Consider the following 26,686-nt stretch of genomic DNA (forward strand, 5'->3'; position numbering starts at 1 on the left):
AATGCATATGACTTTGCATTAAAATCAAGGAACATTTTCTCACATATTAAAGCTAAAATATGTGACAAGTCTTAATGAACAGGATTTGAACATATGTATATTTTTTTTTCCTTTGATAAAGAGATAGAAATATAGATTTGTCTTTTGAATGCAAAATTATTTAAATGAACATATAATGCTTGATTTATCAAAAGATCTAGAACTGTCTTTAGTTTTAATGAAAACATTTGAAACAGGAAAAACAAAAGAAATGGAAGCTATCAGACGATTTCTTTTCGATAAGTGAAGGTTGTGTTTATTGATGTGAAACATTTTAAGGACTCAAGGTGTAACTTAAAACATTGATATTAACAACTATTAGATTCAAATTTGTGCAAAGCCGTAAGATCAATAAGACTGCTAAAAAAGCTGCATTTTTAGTACACTTTTAGTACAAACTTGATGCTCAAAGAATTTAATAAATGCATGACCGTAGAGCCCATACAGCATTGTTCTAAGAAAGGTGTATTCTTTTTGATCTAAATTAAGTTGAAATGGGTTCTAGTTTATTAAATTACCATTTATTTTGGGTATGTATATTATTTGATTGATACAAACTAATAATGATATCATTTTCATCTCCAAAAGTTATTATTCATATTCACAAAAGAGTATTATTTCATCATATCATAAAAAAAAATATACAATAACATAAAATGTATTTCATCCTTTAACAAATTTGGGTATATCCCAATAACCCTTCAAATCGTATTTATTACTCAAATTTAGCTCTGATCCTTCACTCAAAAAATAATAATACAAAAAAAAAGAAAAACCTACCCAAATAAAGGTCGATATTTTTGAATCATTCTGACATCCTTTTTAAGCATGTATCATGTCCTTTATTCAAATCTAAAATGACAAGAGGTGAATAAAAAAAACTATACACATTCCCAAAAGCTAACCAAAGAAGAAAAAAAAAATATTAAATAGGAACAAAGTTAGACATTATGCTCCAGAAATATCGAAGGAAATTAGAAAACTGTCATTCTGACAAAAACATTCACATAAAATATAGTTTATTGAGAACAAAAAAAAATAAAACAGAAATGGGAATCCTATTGTTAGAGCATGCTAATTAAAATTAAAAAAATGGTTTGGGTAGGTTATATCCATTTTCGGTACTCCCCTTACACAAAAAAAAAATAAAATCGATTTGGTTTATAGTTGGATATCCAAACCAAACAACAAAACCTACCCCAATTTAATAATTCTTTAGATATCGCTCGTTTTCAAGTACGTTATGTGGTTGTAATGGAAATGTGTTTCAATGAATAAAACAGGGTGCTTCAAACAATTAATTGAATAATAAAATCAGAAAATACAACAAAACAAACAATTGATGTTAATTTGAGCAATTTTGGACGCAAGGAAATCTAAAATAACCGAAAGAAAAAAAATACAGAAAGAGCAGAATTAGAAATAAAAAGAATCTGCAGCTAAATACATATGAGCCCCATCAAGGCTGCACAAAGAAAAGTTATAAATCTAACTAATCGATCTTATCGTAAATGCAAAATGTATGATTTCCATTATGTAATTAGTTAACACAAAAAACCTTTATTCAATTTTAGACTACCAATTTTTCAGATAAACTGCATTGTATTTAAGGAGATGATAATAAGAGTAAAAAGATTAATTTTATAATTAAAAATGGACTATATATTATTTTTAGCTATAATTTGTCATTCAAATGTTAAATCGAATGATTTATGATTAGTCACTGTGGTGTATGCGTGATATTTTTTTCTATAGAAAAAACAGTTAATATACAATTTCTGTAGCTGTCCATTTTTGACGCTGTCGCGTCTTGTCGCTTGGTGTCGCGTCGTGTCGCGTTGTGTCGCGTCGTTTCGCGTCGTGTCGCGTCGTGTCGCTTTTATTTTCTCTTTTCAAAGATAAAGAAACTGCACATCTTTTCTAGTTTATTTATGTCTGGAAGGATTTCAACTCCGTATGGTTAGAAGACTTGGCATTTTGTATATGCATTACAATATTGCTCAACGGCTTAATGTTTGTTATAAAAAGCTAATATAATTTCTTTAGTAGTTTCTAATATTAAAAATGATTTTCGTAATAAGTCGATTCTATTTAGCATTCACACAAGCTATCTGTTAAGAAGTTTACCGCCTTTAAAAGCTTGTTCGTCAGCAACAAAAGCAAAAGTATTCCAGGGGGCCCAATTCCGCAAAAGTGAATTCTTCTGTGTACACGAAAAAACGTGTAAATTGAATTAGAGAAAAACTCACCCTTGCGGAATTGTTCAACTTCCAGCCGAGGTTGTAAGTTTTCTCAGATAAATATATAACTGTACGCAATTCAGAAATAAGAAGAGAAAAGATAAAAGCGTGCAAATGCGGCGTATTTTTTATTTTTAGATAAATAAACAAAGCGAATTTTGGTTGGTTGGTTTTTGGATAGTGACACATAAAATTTCTAAATCATGTTTTTTTTTTTTGAGAGAGTCAGTTTAAATTGAATATTTTCGTATTAAGGTGGCTCTAAAAAATGTTATCTTCTGCAGTTGCTTGTGAAATTCCAAAAAAAAACCAACGTGGATATTATTTTGACCAAATTATAGTAGAAAAAAAAATTTTGACATTGGGGTGGTTCAATTTGTTTTTTTTTTTTTGTATTAATTGTAAAAAAAAAATGATTTTCACTAAAACATCGTTTATGAAAATATAATGTAAAATTGGGTATTTTGCATTAGGCTGCTGAGAAAAATGCTAACAATTTAACATTCACTCTTGGAATTCAACCAAAATCGATTAATTTGATATGAATTTAATATTACTATAAAAAAAAAAAACTTTTTTGAACACCCTAATTAAATTTTTTTCCGTTGATGATTTATTTCAAATATGAAGCACGGGGTTCTTTTTTTCCACTATTTAAAGTAGAAGAAAGTATGTTTTCTTCTGCGCCACCCTAATGTAACACGGTTTACAAATTGTTTGTGTTAATAAAAACAATATTTTCGGGAACTGAAATAGGAAATATTTTTTTGCTTAACCCTTATTTTATTTTATTTTATTTTTTATTTTTTTTTTTGTTTATGAGCACTCAGTGACTGCCGAAAATTCTACTAACACAGTTCTGCAAACATTCTGCAGAATTAGTGTGTTCATTAATGCAACAAACAAGAAAGACGATTAAACACCCAAAATCTTTGATAAAATATAATGATTCATGTTTTTTGTTTGTATAATTATAGCTTATTAACTTGGTTGTAGACCAAAACTTCAATGTTAATTGAGGGAAGTAGCCTATCTACACTAACTGCATGACAATATGCTAAAAGCTTTAAAAACACTTAATTAATTTTAAAGTTATTTAACACCCAAACACCCTGTAACTGTAACTAACAATTTTCAATGAGTCATATAGCAGTTATGTGGGCAAAAATTAGATTTCTCCGATTCACCTCAAATAAAAACCGCCTCCCCCACAAAAAAAAGTTCATCTCTTCAAAGGGTATAGCAAGAAAAAACTAAACTGGTCAGATATCAGACATGTTGTCGTCTTTCGAGCAATTCAATTTCCTTAGGAGATAAATACGTTTGAGTATACAGCATCACATGAAAGTGTATTTGCGATGATGACATTTTTTTTTTTATCTAACTCACTGAGCGTGCTGCTTCAATCATCCCCCTTAAGCCCCAAAACCTTATGCGCAAATAGAATAATCTTCGACCAAATTGGGTGGTGTTTTCGTTGTTGGGCGGCAAAACAAATCCGCAGAGTCTGATGTCATCTAATTTTTTTTTCTTGTTGGCATAGTATGATCTCATTTGTTTTGGGGGTATTGATTCAAATGATTTAAAAATATTTATATATAGCTAGCTGATGGTGTTGGGAAAATGGATTTTTTCAACCCCTAAAAACGACCCTATAAAGCAACAACTACAAGGCTATTTAACTAAAGACACAGAGACAAAAAAAAAACCTTAAATTGAGAATGAACATCTGAAAGATGACTCAGAAGATATCTATTGCATCATATCTCGGCTAAGGTTGTAGCAAACACATCCTGATTTTTTTTTATTTTTTGCCAAAAAAAAAAACATACAAGGATGTTAAACTTCATATATTCATACTTTTTTGTATTTTCACAAAAAGGATCTTGAATATCGTTTATGAATTCCAATTGAAACTATCGAATTGGGATTTACTGTTTTTTTTTTCTTTTTTTCTAAAGAGCATAGACGGGGATTTATGGCTGAATAAATCGGAAAACGATGGAGGCAATGATGAATCTTTTTTTAAGGCTTTTATTTATATGAGAGATAAAGGATATAGCTTTATATCTTTGTCTATAAGAAGGAGATACATAGATAGAACCAGGGATAAATATGAATAGTTTTAAGTTGATAAGATGATTTGAATAAATGATTTTGTTCGACCTTAATCGGGTATGGGAAATGGTCTTTGGTCAGGGTTATACACGTACGTACATCTATGTACGTATATAATAAGTTCAAGTAGTTCTGGGTAACTTTAATAGATTGTTCTCAATAAAGATGTTCCTAAACTATTCAGAAATATTTTTCTAAAAGTTGAAGTTAACTTATATTTACTCTCTATGATCGACAGAATTAAAGAGTTGAGGGGACCCAAGGGATCTGCATGCATACGATTTCTTTGGTTTTTGTGCAAGATATTCAATAAAATTAAAAATTTACTCGAAAGCAAACGAAGTAAAATATGTAAATTACTTTAAAGCTTTACTTTAAATTGCAATTCGGAAGAATACCATAGTTTTGACTGTTAATATTCGGAGAAAGAAAATTTCATGCAATTCAAAAATATGGATAGTTTCCAAAAATGGTTTAAAAACAATTTATTCATTATTTTGGTAATAAAAGATGAATTTGATTTGCAAAATGTTGAATTACTTGAAACTGGGGTTGCAAAATTCCAAACACCTAGCTTAAAATCGTTGCATGTCCAGTGCATTTTATAAGAACAAAAATCTAATATTTCTCAAGCAACGGTGACAGAGTTACAATTTTTAAATCCATTTAAAATAAAAGATTTTTTTCATAGAAAAAATTATATAAATTCAAAGGTTAGAACAAAAATTTCTTGTCATCAAGAAAGAGCAAAGAACAGCTATTAGTTTTGGTTGTACAAAAGTTAACTGTCGACCTTTTCAATGTTTGCCTTTTTGAGGTCTTTTATAAATTCATGCAATTTAATCTAAAAAAAATAGTGCTGTTAAGGCGTTAGTTTAAAAGGTGACTTCGATTGAGGACAGTGACGATATAACTTCTTTGAAATGCTGGAAAATTGAGCTTTACGATAATTATTATAAAGTTAATAAGAGTGGACCTTAATTTGATCCCTAAGACACATCAGAAAAAGTTGAGACTAAATCGGGCACGTTCAAAATATAAAATAAATAAAATTACAGCACCGAACGCTTTATGGAAATGACGTACTATGAAAATTGGTCAAGTATTTTTTAATCTTTAATTTTTTGAGTTAGAATAATTTTTGGTGTGGGGGGATATAATATTAAGAACTGTTTTTTTTTAAATTTAATATGCCTCTCTTACCGTCTAATTTAATGTCAAAAAATCTACTGAAATTGAAAAATTGATAGAAATTCAACACATTTGTAAAAAAAATTCTCTTAATCTGAGGAGCAAAATTAATAGTACTGTACGATATCAAATTTCAGTCAATTCTGATAGTATTGATCACAACAAAAACATTACTGTTAAAAAAGGAGCCAAGTTCTCCTGTGTTGAAATTATGCTGGCACAAAAAGTACTGAGATGTAAAAGTGTACCAAGTTCTAAAGTTTGGGTTCAAATTCGTATCAATAAAATTTTGATTGTTCTCTTGACAATTTTTCTTTTAATTACCGATTTTTAAAGTTATTTAAAAAATTGCCAAGTAAACAATCAAAATTTTATTGATACGAATTTGAACCCAAACTTTAGAACTTGGTACACTTTTACATCTCAGTACTTTTTGTGCCATGATAATTTCAACACAGGAGAACTTGGCTCCTTTTTTAACAGTAATGTTTTTGTTGTGATTTCACTACTTTTTGCAAGGTATGGCTGTAGAATTGAAAATCTCTATATTTAATGAAAATTCAGTGAAAATAGGCGGTTGCCACGCCCCCTGGCTGAAATTCTCAAATTTTAAATTTTTTCCTTTGTATAAACTACCAGCTCTACCATTCTACCAAATTTCAAGATTCTAGGATAATCAGAAGTGCTCTATAATATTTAATGAAAATTCAGCGGAAATGGGTGGATGCCACGCCCCCTGAATTGAAAATCTCAAATTTTCGATTTTTCCCTTTGTAAACACCACAAGTTTTATCACCGTGTAAAATTTCAAGTTTCTACGTTAACGGGAAGTTCTCCATAATTTTGATGATCTGTCAAACTTATGACGTCCGGATCTGGATTTGTTTAGAAAAATATTTAATTAAGTTCAACAAAAAATATCATAAATACTTAATCTCGTTGAACTTTGTAGTTTTTCTATTTTTGGATGCAACCCATTTAAGTCCTTGAGTGTGCCAAATTTCATCACTTTTCGTCAAGAAATGGTCATGCAAATGATTTTTAACGCCGAAATGCATGAAAAGCACCACTGTTCTCACTGTGATTCAATCGGAGACCCTTTATGAGTGCTATAGGTAAACCAACCACTATTTTTTTTAGTTTTTTTAGGTATTACAAGGAATAATAAGTAAGAGTTCGCAAACATTTTCACCAACAGCCTTGATTAAATTTAACACAGTAATTGTGAGCTATCAACGATGATGAAACTAAAATGAGAATATTTTAATGTACCACTAATCATTCTGTGAATGAGATGACTTCACTTTTTGCACAGCTCATCTTCATAGTGATGCTATAATTATGGACTTGTCCGAACGTATTTATTACAAAATCCTCGCATTTTAATTAAAAGTCATATTCAGAAGCAACATAAGTAGTAATTATTTCCCCACTTTTACCATATTTTCTGCGTTCCATGCCCCTACCTTCTCACTTCTCCTACAACATGACTACAAATAAATCTACAACAGCTCACCATTATCTTATTACATAATTACTTCAATTAATAATAATAATTTCTAATTGTACAACAAAACGATTAAAGATTAATTCGTTTAAAATTTTTCTATGATGTAAATGCAAATTATTATCTTGTTAAATCTGCATTCGTCTGTGTCCCCCTTAAAGCCTTTTACATGCTCAATGAAGAATGAAAAAAAAACCCTTCTCTCGTATTTTTCATACTTCGAGTCTCTGAAGTGTTAAGCATGAAAACAATCCCCAATCAATCTCGCGGCAAGGTGGAGCTGCAAATTATTATTATTATTGAATGTCATAATATCGGATCGCATCCAGAACGCATTCGCGTGTAAAAATCACATTACTCTCTCGTATATATTCGCGTATTAACGTCAACAAAATTCTCATTGCATTGCACAAACATCCATAAATAGGTGGCTCATAATATTTTGCCTATCTGTCTGTCTGTCAGTCTGTTTGTTTGTTTGTTTGTCGTCTGTCTATTTGCAAAGATGATTATTATTGATTCAAAAAAATAATAAGAGAGGAGAAACAAAAAAAAAGAGGTTTCACCCATCTACTAAATGGATGCGCAAATATAACCAGCCATTAGCCTAATGACCGGCACCCAGTTGTGATTGTGAGTGAGACTCTATCTAGTATGTCTTTCTGGGTGAATAAGTAATACTAGTGTCAGTGTGCTTAATTAAACAGCACGACTTACGCGACCGACACGACCGACGTGAGTTGGATTCACAATCTCACTTAGTTAAGGGAGAGGCACGTTCGAAAATATTCGATTTCCCTTTGCTGCATGTTGTAAGAGAAAATCCATGGCTCTGCTGACAATTCTAACAAAAAAAAACCATCACCACAAAAATAAACAAAAAAAACAGACTAACTGCAGATTAGGTTTGGCACTTTGCCAACCCAAAAAAATGGTTATAGGACAGTCGACTGAGAGAGAGAGAGAGAGAGACTGCTTTTCACCCCATCTACTGGGAATTGCCACTATGAAGTAGACAAATGTCAAAACGTACGGCAATGTGATTTTACAGTCCTGGTAGCTGTCATCGTTGTGACAATTTTGTGTCATAACTCAACATCAAAGTAAAATATATTCGTTCCCGGTTGCAGCCTTTTTCGGGGAGAAATAAGGATTACTATCTCATAATAGTATATGCACATGAGCTGGGAAAATGCAAATCACAGTTTATTGACCCATGGAACGTGTATTATGCATTAAAAAGGCTGTTGTGGTTAAAATAATATATCAGACTGGTGAAAGGAATGTAGTGCATATTTTTGGGTGCCAAGAGATATTATTTTGGTAGAGATATTGTATTTTTTAAGTCTACAGGTACATATTGCTGTTAAAGTTGGCAAGGCAATTCCAAATGTCTGAATTCCAAAGACCCGCTTATCATGAAATATTCCGCTAAAAGAAGTAATAGTCGTATGCCTTTGAGTTCTTATTCGAAATTAATGAAATGAGGTGGGCTTAGTGAAGTGAGACAGAAAGACACTTAGAAGCAATCTTGGACTGCTGCTAGCTGCAGTAGCCTAATTTCGGAAGAGCCACTAGGTGAACGGATCATAAAGCCAAATTCTGAATTAGATTATATCACGTCACCCCATAATACAGTGTTACGCCCCAACAGAGCTCGCTACTGACGAAGATTATAGGAGACTTTTTGCAGTCGGACTCAAAGTGACATCGTGCAGGGACGCCACCGTTTAAATAAGTAATAATAACTTTAACTTGCGGACTTAGCCAAAGCAACTTCCGGTTGCGACCACATGCCCCAGTAAAGCTGCTATTTGTACCGCAAAACAAAGCAACAAATAACACTGGTCGGCAAAAAATAAAAAATATTCGGGAGCAAGAACTCTGTCAGGTGATTTTAATTAATTTGAGTGTGGCTGAATTCAAAACTGTTTACAGTTTCATTGCATCACGTCTAGTTTTCGAACTCTGCTATATTCGCTATAAAGTCCCAAAAACAAATTTTGAATGAAATGTTTTTTGACGTTTGATGTAAAATATATATTTTTCCGTAATATTTTCCTTTTTTTATGCCAATCAAGAGTCGAAAACTGTAATTTACTTCAAATCTGCTTCAATTAAGCGTTATGCTTTTTACCACTAAGATTTTGAGATATTATACATTTCTGTATCAAAAATTTCTTTTAGAAAAAAATATAAAAAAAAAAGAAAATAAACATATTTAAGACTATAATAAAATATGGCATTTGGAGATTGCATAATTAGTTTTGCAAAAACAAATTTAACGGTGATGAAATTCAACGCCAAAAGTACCAAAAAAAAAACACGTTTTTGACCTGTTAATACTTAAATATTTCGAAAACGAGACGTGCCACTGAAATTTTTTACTTCGGATTCAGAATCAGCACACAGAAATCCTTTCGAAAAGTATGTATTTTCAAGCTCTATTTTCGTTGCCGACCAGTGTAATAGACAGTCTGGGTCACCGAACGCTTCCAGTGATTTGTCACACTTAACACTGAGCAGGATTTCGTGCTGGACCCTCCTGTTAAAACCCCAAGATTCACACGGAGAAAAAAAGGCCACTTTAAAATAAGATTATGCCCTCCATAAATCTCAACCTTTGAAAACATTACGAAACCGCTTAAAATAAGTGGAATCAGCTAAAATTCCGTTTAATTTAATTTAAATTGTCTTCTAAAAAAAAACGACAAAGCTGAAGTACATCTTCGGAAAACGTACAAGATCGCGCCCAGGTATAGTTTTAACCCTCTCTCAATTGGTCTAAGACCCTAGAAAAAGTGAGTAGCTTACCTAATTTTTATGTCAGACGTTATTACAAAAATGAAAAAAATCCTTAAAAATTCAATGAGATCCATAGTCAAGTACCTACCGTAAACATACCTATCCTACGGAATTCTCCGAAAATACCTTTGCCTCTTGGGTTCCCCAAAGCCTTATTTTTGTTTTTATTCAAAAGGAAAAAATTTTTATATTGCCTATCATTAAATCAGCAAAAACATGTAATTTTTTAACTTTTAAAAACCAAAATATAATTTATCACTAGAGGAATGTGCATGAAATCACAGGGAGAAAGAGAGCAGGTTTAAAAACAATTTCCATCGACATTTCCACATTCATCTTGTTTCTCTTTGCACTGAGCGGTTCTTCAAATATCTCATTTTACTCATCGCATTTGTAAAACTCTTTTCACTTACACCAAAAATCTGGATGTGGAATCTCGCATTGACTCAAAATTTTCATCTTTTTGAACTCCTTTACCCAATCCAACTAACTTTTCATCTACATTCACCTGATTTCCACCCACCATTTGATATATACGTAAATCTCTCCCTCGCTAGAAAATCTACCATTACCAGCTACCGAAATGACTTCTTCTCTCTGACAAATGTCATACGATAAAGCACAAACTTTTACTCGTAAAATGCTTGAGGATAACTCACTACTCTTTTACATATATTCACTCTTTGTTTCTTTGATTTTTTTTTGGGAAACGCGTAACGTATACTCCGTTATAGCAAGCTTAATATTAGAGTAAGGCCCAACTTTTTGTGCACCGAAAAATGTATACATCCATTACCAAACTAGATTCAATCGGTTTTTGCAAAGTTTCAAAGTTGGCAGAGAATTCAGGAAGTTTGTTACAAACTAAACAAGCTTTAGGCTGACATTTAGTTTTGGTTAGATGGTTTGATGGTCTCGATCTCGAGCCCCGCCACGTTCAAAGGAGTTGGTTGAGTTTTTCAATGTAGTGATGGTGATGTAGTTTCGTGTGGAATATTATGCTCATGCAAATATTAATATCGGGCCAACGCTAACTGTATTCAGAGCCATTATCCTTATGTTATTTTGTTTTATTTTATATTTTTTTTGTTTTTTTTTTTTTTTGTAAGCTCTTAGACTTAACTTCCGGCATACATAATGTTGGATTGAACCCTGCTGTAGAAGGTACTGCTCCTTTTTGGAACACATTCCTTTATTGGTGTCGCTGGTTGTTTCGAGGATAATTACTCTGCTGGTATACACTTTGAAGGAATGTTGGGAACCTAAGAATGCTTGCATGTTGCATTGTTTATTATGCGCACTTAAGGGCCATTTCTAAGTAAAATATTCCACAGTGGGCTATTGATCCCCCAAAAGAGGGGGAGTCGAAAATGGAAGAACTTTGTGTAGGTGTGTGTAGGTAGGGTTAGTGTATATGATATGGGAATGGTGCATGCCTTAATGAGTTCTGCGTGCTTAGAAGGCTTTTAGTAAAGAATATTTCGTTTTAACATAAAAGGGCATTCAGGATTAGAGAGAGGGGTGAAAAGTATATCTATACTGATACACCTACATAGCGGTTTGTTGCTAATAGTGTAACTAATCTAATAGAGAAGTAAAACTAGGGTAAAGGGGAAAGAGAGAGAGAGAGGTTTTTTTTAGGAATTTTCAAATTATATTAATTAGAGATTTCAAACCCTATTTACCCTGCCCATAATCTAACTTTGATGTCAAAGAAACTTTCTACAAAGGAATGCATGACAGTTTGTATAAAATTTTATACCTACCTATAGCTATGTTGTGGTTAAGGATTAAGGTAATAAGAGCTATATAAAAAAAAAAATAAAAGTTTATTTTGATTTTGATTGACTGGGGTTGGATTTTAAAATATTTTTGTTTGAGTATTTTACATTCTGGGAATTTGTTTTTCTTGTAATAGAAAGTAGCAAAGCAAAAAAGATTTTTCAACATTTAAAGTTTTGCCAAGCAAAAGTTTTACGTAAATATATGTACCTGTAAGAGTTACTCTTTTATTTATTTTAAAATATTAAGGTACGAGTAGATGGGGTAGTATTTTTGTAAGCTGGGGGAAAACTATATTAGAAGAAACCACATTTTAAAACTGTGTTCACACCACCCAAATATTTATGAATAGGTTTTTTTTTTTTGTATAAACTTGATTTTTCATTTTGTTAAAAGCTTTATGAATTTCAAAATTATTTGGCAAAAATATACTGAAATATGAGGGGAAGAAAAGATGAATTGTACTCGGAGGTATTTATTTTTGGAAACTTCTTGCATTTCTGAGTGAATGATCACACAAAAATTTACTAAGAATTTAAGTTTGTTTTGACATCGAGTTTTTAGAAAGCCAACTTTGATTGGACTTGGACAAAAAAAAACTATAGTAACGCTAACTCAAACAAGTAAAATGTCATTACTATGTCATGTTTTAATATCGCCTTGCCTTACTTCATTTAATTTTAATATCAAAATTAAACTTAAGGGGGGGTTTCCATAGCATTTTAATGGAAGATGGTTGACTAATTGTTGTATAACTTTTGCAGTTTTAAACGTACTTTTTTGAAAAGGCAATAAACGTATATGCACATTTTTGCATCATTTAAATTTTAGAAACATTTCTTTGGCGATTTTTATAAATTTATATTGAATCAGAATTTTGGTTGGGGCACCGTTGTTTATAAACTTTTTATTTTTTTTGTTTTTGTTTTATAATGATCAAATGTGTTTTCATGCAGTAGGCGCAACAGATTTTTTTTTTTTTTATTAGAAAAAAAGCTTCGTCAATATGTTGTAATTTCGTGTTTTTTTTCTCACTCTTCTTAGAATAACTTTACCATTTATTGGTGTTTTTAGATGAAACAAAAAGTGGAATAAGGAGAATCCAAAATAATTACTAAAATTTAATTTGAAGTTAGTTTGAACGGTTAATTTGAAGAAAAAGTGTCAAAATGCACTTTAGCATTTTAGCATTTTAGTCGTGGGGCAAAGCGTGATTATTTTTTAAAATATTTTTGTTTTTTTAATAAGAAGTTAATAAAGTTTTTCATGCAGCCAGTTTGCCAAAAAAAAAATATTTTTTTTATTTACCCACTAAAAATTTGATTTTCTTGTTCTTGTATCGTTGCCAATTTAAAAAGAATGTGGGTCAGAAGTCGGTACACATTATAAAACCCACACCATTTTATTTATTAGAGTAAAATGCACGGCTTGGTATAGATCAGCTTAGTTGTAGATCAATACTATTCATTCATTTCCTAGAGATGTGGAATAACAACAAAGAATTACTATTACTTCACGATTTTTTATTTTAACAACAAACTTGCAATGAACGCATTTATTCAAAAACATATCAGTTTACACGTGAGTCTATTTTTTGCATTTATCAGACGTACTATAGGTACTTACAAACGATTTCTTATGCCGAAAAATGCTAGTCAAAACTCTAAACCAAATGTGGAATAGACAAAGGTAAAGCTTATGACCATATCCCTCTTTCTTCTTTAAAATAAATTGCAATTATCTTAACTCATTTAATTTCGTTGGGTAAACCTATCAAGCTTTATTAAAGCACAAACCAATTCAAGAAGTCATAATCACAAGTTATATTACGAACTAAAAATCGTAGCAATTTAGCCCTTTTAATAGCTTTTAGCCAGACCTATATATTCTTTTATTACTCTTATGTCAGAGCCTCTTTTAATCTACATGGAATAAAGCTTTTCAAATCAAATCTCTTCTGCCAACATCTCATTTATCCTATAAAGCCAGACATAAACACAACTAGAACCAAAAAAAAAAAAAAAACATACTCAAGTTATGCTAATCACTATTTACTGCAACTTTTATTTGGCAATATAAAACGTTCCAATTTTATGTTCTTTGGCTACACTCAAAGTAATGACCATGCCACAGTCATTTCCATGACATTCCGCCATGGCAGCAGCAGCATTTAGAGCTTTTTCATCTAGTTAAGGTACATAAAACCTTTTTTGCACACGAATTTCAACAATTGGCAAATCATTTTACGAGCGCTCAATTTTATGTCTCGCAAACCAATAAAAACTTTGTATTTGTAGTGGAAGTTCCTTGAACGTAACGTCATAATCAATGTAATTATGACGTTTCGTTCCTAGTCACAGTAGTAGTTCGTAGATTGTAAAAATCAAAACAATGTTGACAACTTCATTTCAAAGCCGCCATATAGCATGACGATTGTATATATATTTATCAATATCTTAATAAACATTTCACAGTTCCGGTGAATCAATTCCAATTAAATTGTCTGTCATGTTGGAATGCAATTTCAGAAATCAATTTAATTCAAAACCTATATCGACAACGACGAAGAAGTCGACGTCTTTGCTTAGTGAAGCGAAACGCCCGCATTCCTAAGTGGGCCAAACGATAATAATCATCATCATCGTCATCATCTTTGCCGCACATAAACCACATAAATACCACTTAACATCCCTGGCCCGCGCCAAACAACACACAACATGAGACGGATTGTTTACATAGATGTTAAGTTACACTCCGTGTCATTTGATTGAGTTCAAATAGTTTTGAATCTTAACATAAAGCGAATGAGTGAGTTTAAGGACCTTGTACCTTTTCATATGCGATTAATTTGTCATCATTAAATTCTTCTATAAAGCTGCTAAGAAGCTGTTAAAGAAGTTTTTACAAAGTGTGCTCCAACTTCTACAAACTCTCTTAACGAATTTCACTAAGACTTTTAGAAATATCAATTCTAATCAATATTAAAGAAGCTGTAAACGGAGTCATAATTTCTATTAAATTCTGAGGAAAGCTCTAAAGAACCCTTAAAGAAGCTATGCCCAGTAAAATTTCGTTATAGAACCCTAAAAGAAGTTATAACTTGTAAAATTAGGTTGGGTAGGTGTCTTCATTGACAAGGAGCACCTATGAAGGCAAATTACAGCTGTCAACTAAAACACAGGCAATTATTAAAAAATTTAATTTGCAGCGATAATAAAAATAAAAAACTGCTTTGTAGTTTGTCGAAGAAGTAAGCAGAGGGAGTTCAGCTCAAAAGCGGAAGTAATTAACTCTCATCACTGATTAAACATTGCCCATGAGAATTCATTTTACTAGTAACGTTAGTGGGTACATTGCAAGTTCAAAGAATCACAAATGGATCAGTCCTGCTTGAACTATTTTCTTCTTCTAAGCAAATCATCCACATTCCACTATAGGCTATTATATATACTTTTCTTTGCGTAACAGTCGCAATTTCATCAATTCCACTGATTGGCAAGGAAAGTAGAGCTAGAACCAAACCATACTTTTCCAAAGTATTATTATGTGCTGAGTCCAAAGGCAAAATTTTACTGACACATCACTTTTTTGAAATGCTTAAATTTTAAGAAGTCAAAAACGCGTTTTTTTTAAACTTTTGACGTCGAATCAGATCATCGTTAAATTTTTTTTTGCAAAACTTCTCATGCAATCTTAGAACTCTTTATTTTGTCGTACTATAAGTATTCACACGTATCCATTTTTTTTAAATTATTTTTTTCTCAAATATTGGAAAGACTAATTCATGATAGGTATTTCAGCATCTTTGTAGGGTAAGCGGGGGTACATTTGACACCGGGGCACATTTGTCTTTGCGTTTTTCGGTATGATCGTGCCCTTAATAATGAATAGTTTGGATGAAGAAAGAAGCTTAGTTTGATTTAAAGAAACTTTGTGAAATTTCGCAGTCTTTCGTTAACTTTTCGCGGAGTACCAAGTGTTTTCTGTATTTCTGATCTAATTTTTGACCAACGGTATGTAAGCGATTTCTGAACCTATTAAAAAAGTTTTTTTTAATGGTGAATCAATATTTTGATAGCACTATGCTTAAAGTTTAGTAAATTAAAACCAGCTTTGTAAAAAAAATAGTATTAGTAATTGGAAAAAAAGAAAAACGCTGAGGCTCCTTCGGGGCACCTTTGACTTTTGCAATGGGGGCACAGTTTTACGTTGATTGGGGAATCGACATCGATTAATTTTGATTAAGATTTAAATGGAGGGATTTTTTAAAATATTTTATTGTTTTTTGTTTTTTCTTCTTCTTTTTAGAAAATGAATTTTTTGATTTATTTTTTTCGTTTTTAGTAGATTGTTTAAAACCAAAAAATTTTTTTTTCTAATCAAACAATACATAGACGAGCAAGATCCGCTGAATGTGGGGTTTAATCCACCATTTTCAAATGTACTCCTTTTAAAGTTAAATGTTGGAATGTTGTAAAACAAAAAAAATTTCCTGTTATAGGTCGTTTCAAATCAAAAGTCCTGACTCTGAGTTTATTTTCTCCCTTCCAATAAAATTGAGAACAAATAAACAAAAAACTCAATTTTATTGGCTCATTGTGACAAATCAACTCAAAAATAACAACAAATCATGCTTGTTTGAATGAAAGAAATGCTAGAGAAAAAAATAAACAAACGAAAAATCTGAATTTGTTTATTAATGATTTCTATGGTGACGACTCCAAAATAATTGAAAAATAAAAATAAGATATTTACTGCCCAATTATACAAATGAAAAGATGTGAATAGAATTTTAAGTTATGAATTGCTATCATATAAACTGGACATTTCTGGTCCATCTTCACCTAGTCCTATAATAATATCTTCGGCAAAGTTATCCCAACTGCCTTCAAATGATAAATAATTAAATAATTGTATGTTTTTTTGTATTGCCCGCGGATATGGAGTGATGCAAGCCCGGGAGACTTGCATCAGCTTTCTGAGGCTTACCCAGTGAATCTCACAGACGGATCAATTAATTAAAATAGGGATATGAAGAACTGTTCTTCGTTATTTTATCGTAATTTTAGAAAAAGTTCAGCTGCCTCATAAATGCTTCCTTCCAGTAAGCAAATGAGTTTTTTTTATTTTTGCTCAATTTTCCATGGGACTTTTGATTTGAAACGACCTATAGTATAATCTTGAATATATTAAATCAAATACAAAACGAAACATTGGAATAAATTTACAATTTTCGAAAATACAGACCTTTAAAAACTAAATGTCAAATGTACCCCCTTCTCCACTTAATATCATAATTTCATAATAAAAGTTTTTTTTTAACCAATTTCTAGTTCGCGACTTCTAATTTGGATTTTTAAAAAAGCAAAATATTACGGAAAAATATATATTTTTGATTAAACGTCAAAAAGAAATTCATTAAAGATTAGTTTTTGAGACGAAAATAGTGATGAGTGATAGAAGAAATTTGAAAAGAGTTTGGAATTGACTAAAGTCAATTGAAATCACCGAAAAATAAATTCTTGGTCCCTACTTTTTCTTCTATTTGCCGATCAGTGTTTTCAATTAGCTAACTATTTAAAATGCAAGCTCTTCGTGAAGATATCAGATGAAATAAATAAAACTTAAGAGTAAAAAAATATATTTTTTTTTTATTCAATTTTTTATCGAAATCGTTAAAGCCGTTTTCAAGAATTTGAGATATTATCTTAAAATTATAAGAAGAGGAGTTATAAGTTCTAACAAAAAAAGAGTCTTGAAATTGCATAAAAAACAATCTGCACTAGCAAATTCATCCATCCGATTAGGCATTAGCTTCATGTACATACGAATGTACAGCTAGAGGTATACGTTTCACGGAAGTTAATTAAAAACATCCTTGGAAATTAAAAAAAAAAAAAAATATCTTTATATATCGAATTCTAAAACAAAATCGTCTTACAAACAATTTTTCAAAGCAAAATTTAAAAGTTTAAACCCGGGTGGCCCTAATTGCTCGTTACAGAGTGTACAAAATCAGCTTTATAGGGTAAAGAAACTGATGTTTATTTACACTCAATCAGCCAGAGCTCATATATGATGGTAAGTTTGTATAGCTGCCATTCGTATATTTATGCAGGGTACCCCACATAATGTTGCCGCATACTATATCTTTCAATCAAATAATCGAATATAGTTAAAATTAACATCGCTCGCTGAGTTTTCGATGTGTTTTGTATGAAAATCTATTTTCAGTATACTTCTTAAGTAGTGTATATATCTGATCGAATATCTGGCGCTCTTTCGATCATTGATCCCATCTTTTCATTGATTGTTTATTTTTTTTTTTTTTAATTTAAAAGAAAACAAGATTTATTTTTATTTTTGTTAACCATTTAAATTCAAATATAGGACAGTGCAGACAGGTGGTGGCACGAGATGGCGTTTAAGTGATAAAATACCATAAACTGTAGGAAGTGTGAGTAACTAAATTATCAATGATTGCGTTTGTTGAATTCTTAATTTTTGACACATGTCATCTGACTAAGTGGCGTGAATTTTAATTAATAGTTGTTTTTTTTTGTGAGAGCCTCGTTAAGTAGGTTTCGTGGGAGGCAATTTTATGTGTTTATACAATTTTTTATTTAAGTATTGGGGTGTAAAAATAAACTGAAGTACCTATTAAATAAACGTTTAAATTTGTACATATAGAAAGATGATGCATTAAATATCCAAGTAAGCTATTTTTGTCGATTACCTCTGATGTTTTCACTTTTAATTTGTTTTTTTTAATTTTAATGAAAAACAAAGTGATTGTTTTTTTTTTTGTCCTACTCAAATAATGTATTTTGTATTTAATATGTATTTTGATATTAATATGAACAAAAAGAGTGGGTAAATTTTGTTGTGATGATTAAGATAGGTATGGATATGGATTGTTTACACTTGCTTGGATTGACCGCACGAAACCCTTCGTTTATTTATTTCGGAGCGTTTTGTGTCAGATTTGGCTGAAATATCTACAAAGATCCTGCAAACGTTTCAAAGAGAAGGTTTTTTTTTTAAACACGTGTAAAAGAATTTTTCTTTCAAAAGCCTGCGGTCGTAAGAATATTTTTATATACCCCGTTCTATTATACCACGCATTTTATACTGAATTATAAATAAAACCAAACAAAAATAAATCACATACCTTTGTTAAATGTTTCCTTTTTAATATTTAAAACTCCGACAGCAACATTCAAATCAAAATCTGAAAATAAATATAAACAAAAAAAAATATTTCATTACTTTAAGCCCACACAATGTTGAATTTATTCTAAGCAAAAAAATGTTTGGTCAAACAATTTATAAACTGTTTTTTTGTTTTTATTATCTAAAAAACACATTTGAGGTTATTTTATGAGTATGTTAGTACCTACACATTAAAAATCTAATCGGAGATTTTTTTTTAAATAAAACCAAAAAACAATTTAGAGCGCATTATCTATAACAAAAAACAAAGTTATACCAGCAAAAAAAAATAAAACATCAACACATTCCCAAAAGACCGCACCCCTCTGGTCATTTATTGATTCAATTCGGAAGGAAAAAAGATATTCCATTTTTTTTTTTTTGCTATCCTGTGCCCGAAGGAAACAAAAAAAAAATACGATAAAGTTATTCTTGCCTATATTCGCTTGAATATAATAATATTGCGAACTTTAATACTTTAATGGTAATGGTGACCATTCTAACTTGTTTTTTTTTTTTATTAATCGCCTTTTCAGTGGCATCATTGTTTCATGCGATGGAACACCGTTTATTTTGTGGATAATGGAAGATTTTGATGATTTTCAGATTAGAAAGAGTTTTTTTATTTTTTGTCATGAGTTTTTGAACCTTGTTTTTGTTTCAACATCTCAAGCATTTTACTGATGATAACCAGTGATTTTACAGCTCTGAAAGGTACACCATGTACTTGATTTTTATACTGCGACAAATCTTGAGAATATTCGACTTGTTCTACGAAATAGACAAATTTTCACATTCGTGTAGTTCGAAAAAAAAAATTAAAATGCATGACTAGGTCGCACGTACTTGCTCTTGGCACTCAAAATGCTAAAATGTTTAAGAGTTAAGACTTATTAATACAAATTTGGTAAATTTTTATGAAAATAAAAATATTGATAAAAAAAAAAAAATAAAAATTTGTTCTTCAAATGAAAAAAAAAACAACTCCAGAAATGAAATCGAGCTCCAAAAAAAGTATGCAATTTAATTTCTTTTATAAGGATGCATTTTTAGAAAAAAAAAATTCTAAATCGTTAGAGCCGTTTTTTAAAATAATCATTTTTAGCAAAAAAACAAAACCGACTTCCATGGATCGAAACTGGGGTTTATGGTTTTTCTCATAGTTTGTATAGCCAAAACCGGAAGGAATTGAAATGGGACCACACTGCGGGCACCAGCTTTCCAAATGTCTTGTTTTCGAAAATTAATTTTTAAAAAAATAATTTTCAATTTTTTGTTTTTACATAAATCCAAAAATTATCTTTTTCAAAATTAAATTTGAAAAATGATTTATATAGAAATTATAAAAGTGCTTTTGTTTGAAACATTTCCTTGAAATTAATCGTTTGGGAGAAAATCAGATAAAAAAAAAAAAAACAGTTATAACGTTAATAACGATTTTTGAAAAAAAAAAACTTTTTTCATGAAAAGATAGAACCTTGTCTAAGAACTAATACTTGAATTTTGTTATCAAAATCGTAGGAGCCGTTTTTGAGAAAATTAAACTTTTCTAAAATTGGTATATGACGGGTACCTACCGTTATTTTTGGTCCAAAAAAATTAATTATAAAAATCCTTCTGTACAGGATCCAAAAACTGCTTCAAAGAAAATCGGCCCATCCGTTTACGCTGCAGCTAGTTATACAGACCGACAGACTGACGGACAGACGGACTTTTGAGACCCACTTTTTTCGCATTTTGTATCATCGTAATATCATGGAAAATTGTTATCTCAACTTTTTTTTACGAATGCCTAACTTCATGTAATATAGTACCTACGTACTTCAGAAGTTTGGTTCAAGAGTATATTCGTGGTGGAGTGGGTAGTGGGTACGCCAAAAAAATGAGAGGCCAGCCGCCAGCGACATAAGCTAGTAAATTTGATGAAAGAGTTTGATGCTTAACTCTATGAAAAGCTTAACAAATATGTAGTGCAACAACCTTCCATGATCGAGTTTATTTTTGGAGAGTTATTTCGCCTACCTTTGTTTAAAACTTTCGAGGTATTTAAAGTTTCTCGAAAATAAATCCAACGATAAAAAAAAAGTCAAGTTTTTTCGAAAATCCTTATTGACAGTAAATCGCATAACATGTTTTTTTTTTTTAATTTTTGAGTTTCTCTTAAACGACTAGGTTCTTTTCAACGAACTTTCTTTGGAAAAGTTTTTGTATAATTAAAGTATAAATAAATACGTACCAAAACCAAAATTTTCAAAACATAGGTACCTACATTTTTTTAATTAAAAAATAAAACCCATTTTTTCGAAATTTTACGAGTACGAGTAAAAAACGACTCCAACGCTGTTCATATTTGTTTAAGTACATTATTGTTAAAAAGGCAGAACTGCGTACTTTTGGTTGGAGATCAAATTCATTTTACAACTGATTTTTTCTAAAGGACATTTATTTAACTTTTGTTGAAATTTTTAAAAATTAAACCAATCTGTCCTTTGAAAGCAAATTCGTGCGATACAGTCGTCCATTTTATTTTATTTGAATAACTAAGAGACTTGAATCTTTGGGAATGTGTAATATATTCCAACGAACTCGTTTGGGAAAACTGCATAAAAGTTGCAATCACAACTATGACAAGCACAGTCTATAACACCTTAAACATTGTTAACAAACCGACTACTCCTTCAGATATCAGATTGTTAATTCAAAGGCAAATGGTCACCGTACACACATATGTACATATTCCAATAGCATAGTTATTCGTGTAGGTGTACATATATTGTATAATAGCTTGTTATATCTATAAATACTTCAGTCGTATCCAATGAGCATTAATAAAGGCATTTTTGGTCAACGGGCAATTTATCCAAACACTGCGCACCGATGTCCGTTCCGATATGAGCTCTGACATCTCCATTAAGGAAATTAATATAATAAAATCCCCTTAACAAAAAAGCAAAATCAGAGAAAGAAAGAAAAAAAAACACACCATACATAATGATTCAGAACGGCCTTGAGGCGCTTGCTGACAGGAACATAAGTGAACAAAAATTCATCCAAACCAACAAAAATAAACTGAGCCGAAGGAGAAAAAAAAATGTTTCTTCCAATAAAGGACATTCATGTTTTGCCACTTTTCACGTCAGTGTCAAGGTCGTGTAAATGCGATTCAAACATAATCACCATCGCTTGCCACATCCTATACAACATGTCTCTTCCTCTTCTCCTTCGCACAACCAACATCAACAACAACCCAAGAACCAAACATCATCATCATCTTGATCAATGCCATCTCTGTGACAGATTGAGTAGACTAAACCACTGCCATCATCTCTCCACATCTCGTTCGTGTGTCGTGTGGGCCAAAATTACACTCTTGGAGAATGGCTAATGGTTTTAATGGAATCACAGGGGAAACCAAACCAAACCAAACCAAAGGTAAGAGAACACCGAAGCCGTAAAGTTCCCGGTTTGTGGATGTCATTGTTGGACTTATCGAGGATTTACAAATTACCTCACCCACTCTACAACACCACTTCTAGGTAGGTAGTCAAACTGTCACTCCATCAGTCCTTGAATCCTTGGATATCCTCGTTAAGACGGATGTTTTTTTTTTGTTGAGAGAGATAGAAAATGAAAGAGAAGGGAACAAGCCTACTCGAGATATCCAGACACCGCATCATTTTGTTAGTGGGCATTTGCGATTCAGGAAAAGGATTGCCTGACACTTTGGCCTCTGCAAGGACATGCGTGTGGCAGCGCAGTTCGTCACCTTTTAGAACGCCCCCATTTCTTGATTTGAAAACCAGCCAGACTTGTCAGATTATTATAGTCGCATGCATTATACGTTCGTTGCTTGTGAGTGTCGATTGATTTAAATGCACAGATTGTTCCAAATGACAGATGAGATGTGGGCGAAATGTCTGATGGGTTGGGGAGTCTGGATTTTAGATGTGCAATATTCTGCGGGTCTAATGACGACCACAATGGTGACGGTGATAATGTAATCGATTACACACTTGAAGAAGCAGTCTTGATAGATATCTATAGACTTCAGGCAGAATGGGATAATGGTTAGCTCGGTGGATATAGGTAATTTGGAGAAAATCATGTTTTTAGTGTCGTATGTGTAATGTGTACTCGCATGTATTTTGAAATGTTTTGTTTGGAATCCTTTGAGGATTCCAACTGTTAAACGAGTCTAATGTATGAAATTAATCGAATATTAAGTATTTCAGCCCCCAGGTGGGCTAAAAGTTATAGTCAACTATCTAGATATCCACTTTGAATGATAATGGAGCATGTGGGCAAATATAGAACTTATGGGGGGTCAGTAATCACACTTTGCTTAAATGGACGTTTACATTATTTGACCAATTTGGAAATTATAACTTAACACAAGCATAATAAATGTGACATGTGATTTAGGTTTTTATCGAGTGGGATATGGGTATCTATATTTATTTTGAACCTTTGAAAAATCATCGTCATGGAAGTTTGTTTCCACTGAAGTAATTTAAACGTATACAAAAGGGACTTTTTTTATTCGAGAAATAATGGAAGGACTTCTATAAATTTTTGAGTTATTTTACATTATACTGATTCAAACAAAATTATTTTCGTTCATACCTAATTATAGCGCATGGCACATTTACATGGGAAAGATTGTGTTATCGAATTTTAATCGTTCATCAATAAAGACAATAAGTCTAGAACATATAATTTTCTTTTATAAAATTGAACGCTCTACAAAAATGTTCTTGTGAACCCGGCCGAACAGCTCTGATTTTGACGATTTTTTTTTTCAAACGTAGGTAATTAAAAATACTTTAAAGGATATAGATTAAAAATTGCTGATGTTGCCGTATTGTTTTTTTTTAAATTAAAATTAAATTTTTTTTAACAAAAATATTTTTTTTTAACAAAAATATTTTTTTTTAACAAAAATATTTTTTTTTGCATAAAACAAATGATAGCAAAAGATTTTCTAGGTAATTTAAGGAAAACAAATATATGGGAGTAAGGGACAATCTTCCATCGTTTAAGCGATAAATACAATTTTCTAACATTCTGACCTCGAACACAAAAAAAAAATATTTTGAAAACAACGGCAACATCTACAATATTTTAAAATACATTTTTAATAAGTCAGAAGCTCATTCTTATCTTTTAAATTTAAATCCACTAAATTTAATTAATAAATGGTCCTCAAACTCAGAATTAAGAAAATAAATTATTAAAAAAAATTAAAATGACTTTTTTCTAAACTTTTTCTAAGAAAACATGAATTTATTTTTTAAAAATTTTTGGCCATAAACATTATCAGTTGAATTCCGAAGCAGAAAAGGTAATATATATCACACTTAAAAATAATAATGCATTGAAATAATTGATTTATTCAAAGATTTTGGCAAATAAGAACTTTAAACTTTTGCTATTTAATTTTCAACAGTAAGGGCTATTGAATAAAAAAAATTACTTTATACTTAAATGTTGAACTTAAAAAAAAAAAAAAAATAAGTTAGGTATATTTTTGTAAAACTTCTATTAAAAAAAGTTATTCGAAAATGAAATACTTTTTAATTTTTTTCATAAACCGTAATACATATTGACATTTTCTTTTATAATTTCAAATCATAATAAATGTGGCCAACAAAATTTGAAAATAAATGCATTTTATATTACAAAAAAGATTTAACGACGATTTTAACGACATGTTAAAATTTTGTCAATAATTTTTTTTTTTTTTTCAAAAATCTGAGTTCAATTACCATTCAATTAACTTAATTTTAATTTCACAAATGTGACTAAGCTTTTAGCTTTTTAAAAATATATATTTAAATATTGTAGGTGTTGCCGTTGTGTTCAAATATTTTTCTTTGTGTTTGAAGTCAATTAATACGAAAATTGCACTTATCGCTTAAATGATGGAAGATTGTCCCTCACTCCCATATATTTTTTTCCTTGATTTTCCTAGACATTCTTTTTGCATCAATTAATTTATGAAATTTATGAAAAAATTTTGAAAAAAAAATTTTTTTGTTCACAAAAATCTTCAATTAAATTTAAAAAATCAAAACGGCAACACCGGCAATTTTTAATCTATAAACTTTAAAGTATTTTTAATTACCGACATTTGAAAAAAAAGATCATCAAAATCTAAGCTGTTTGGTCGGGTTCCCTAATAATGCCAATTTTTGAGCTTTAGTTACTCCAATATTATTCAACATTAAAATACAAAATATGTATAATATTTCCTCATTTTATGACGAAATCATTTTTCAAAAATTTTCGTCAAATTTTTCAATTTTTTTTATTCACAGATCCTTTTATTTAACTGTCAAACTCTTAATACAATCGTATTAGAATTTTTCAATAAAATTTAATTATTTATCAAGTTATGCATTCGTACAAAAAATAACAGTACTATGAATATGACAAATATTCCGATTTTAGTTAAGCTGAAATTTAAAAAAAACGGCTCCAACGATTTTGTTAAGAAATTCAAATGTTATTTATAAGATAAGGTCTATTTTTTAATGAATTTTTTTTTATTTTCTCCGAAACTACTATTTAAACGAAGCTTTTTGTTAAAAAGCATTCATATTATTTTAATATACCTAAGTCAAAAATAAATGTTTGGATTTAAAAAAAAAAATTGAAAATTTTTTTGTTTGAAAAAGGAAATTTTCGAAAACCGGACATTGAATTTTGCTTTGAAAAACGATTTTATGTGTTTTTTATTTGTTTTTATATGTCTACAATAAAATTAGATGAATCGTTTATTTCAGAAACAACAGAAGTCCATTTTTGCCAAAAATTTTTTTTTGGAAATTTCTCATTTAGTATAGTTATTCATCTTCTGGAAACAAAATTAAGTATGTCAGACTCCCCAAAACAGAAAACTGAAAGTAAAGGGTTCAAAATATATGGAAAGATTTCATGAGGTGGCAACATTTTTGACTGTTAAATACATGACTTTTAACCAGTTTTAAATTATTTTGGCAGCCATCTTGACACGCACGCCCTTTTGTTAAACATCTATAAAAAGGTAAAGAATTACTCTATCTATATCTATTAAATTCATAAAAATTGAACTCAGGGTTCAAAAGTTATAGCCAGATTTCTCGCGGTGGCAGGGTTTTTAACTGTTGAATATATGAAATTTTACCAGTTTTAAATTATTTTGGCAGCCATCATGATACGCAAGCCTTTAAGTCATACATCAATAAATAGGTAAAGATTCACTCTATCTACTGCTATTTTATTCATTAAAATCAGAAGCAGGGTTCAAAAGCTATAGCTAGAAAAAAACAAAAGTTTTACCAACAAAAATTCGTTTATTTCAGAAACGACATAAGTGCAGTGGCTTTAAAGGCTTAAAAACCCGCTAAAACTTGAAAAAAAATTTGTTCACAATTAAAATTTGTTCACAATTAAAATCAAAAAAATTGTAAAAAAAAAATAAGTTTTTTTACATTTTTGTCAGTATTTTCGAAGTGATGTAAAAATAGAAATCGAAATCAAAATTATAAAACTTGACAAGGACAAGAAGCCATGGATAAACGGGTTTTGCAAATTCTTTTAATTGATTTCAAAACTTATCCAACAATATTGCCCACAATATTTTCCTACGCAATTTTCCTAGCCAAAACAAAACACAAAATCAAACAATTTAACTTAATTTATATCGCAACTAAATGAATTAGTTTGAACTTTATTCACACATTTACATGTGCATGGTATACACACTATTACGCAGACATCAGACGTTATAAGGTGAGATAAGCTTATTAAG

General features: G+C 30.6%; 1 protein-coding gene across 5 annotated transcripts in view; it reads right to left on the reverse strand.

Annotated features, from left to right (window-relative positions):
* The window catches only part of LOC129919635 (dystrobrevin beta), a 177,863-nt gene that overhangs the window by 93,856 nt on the left and 57,321 nt on the right, over positions 1 to 26,686 (reverse strand). For all 5 annotated transcript variants that reach the window (XM_056000584.1, XM_056000587.1, XM_056000588.1 and 2 more), the window contains exon 2: positions 18,854 to 18,913. The gene's annotated coding sequence lies outside the window, so the exon portion shown is untranslated. The remainder of the gene's footprint in view (positions 1 to 18,853; positions 18,914 to 26,686) is intronic.

Source organism: Episyrphus balteatus, chromosome 4 (assembly GCF_945859705.1).
Source record: "Episyrphus balteatus chromosome 4, idEpiBalt1.1, whole genome shotgun sequence".
NCBI lineage: Eukaryota > Metazoa > Arthropoda > Insecta > Diptera > Syrphidae > Episyrphus > Episyrphus balteatus.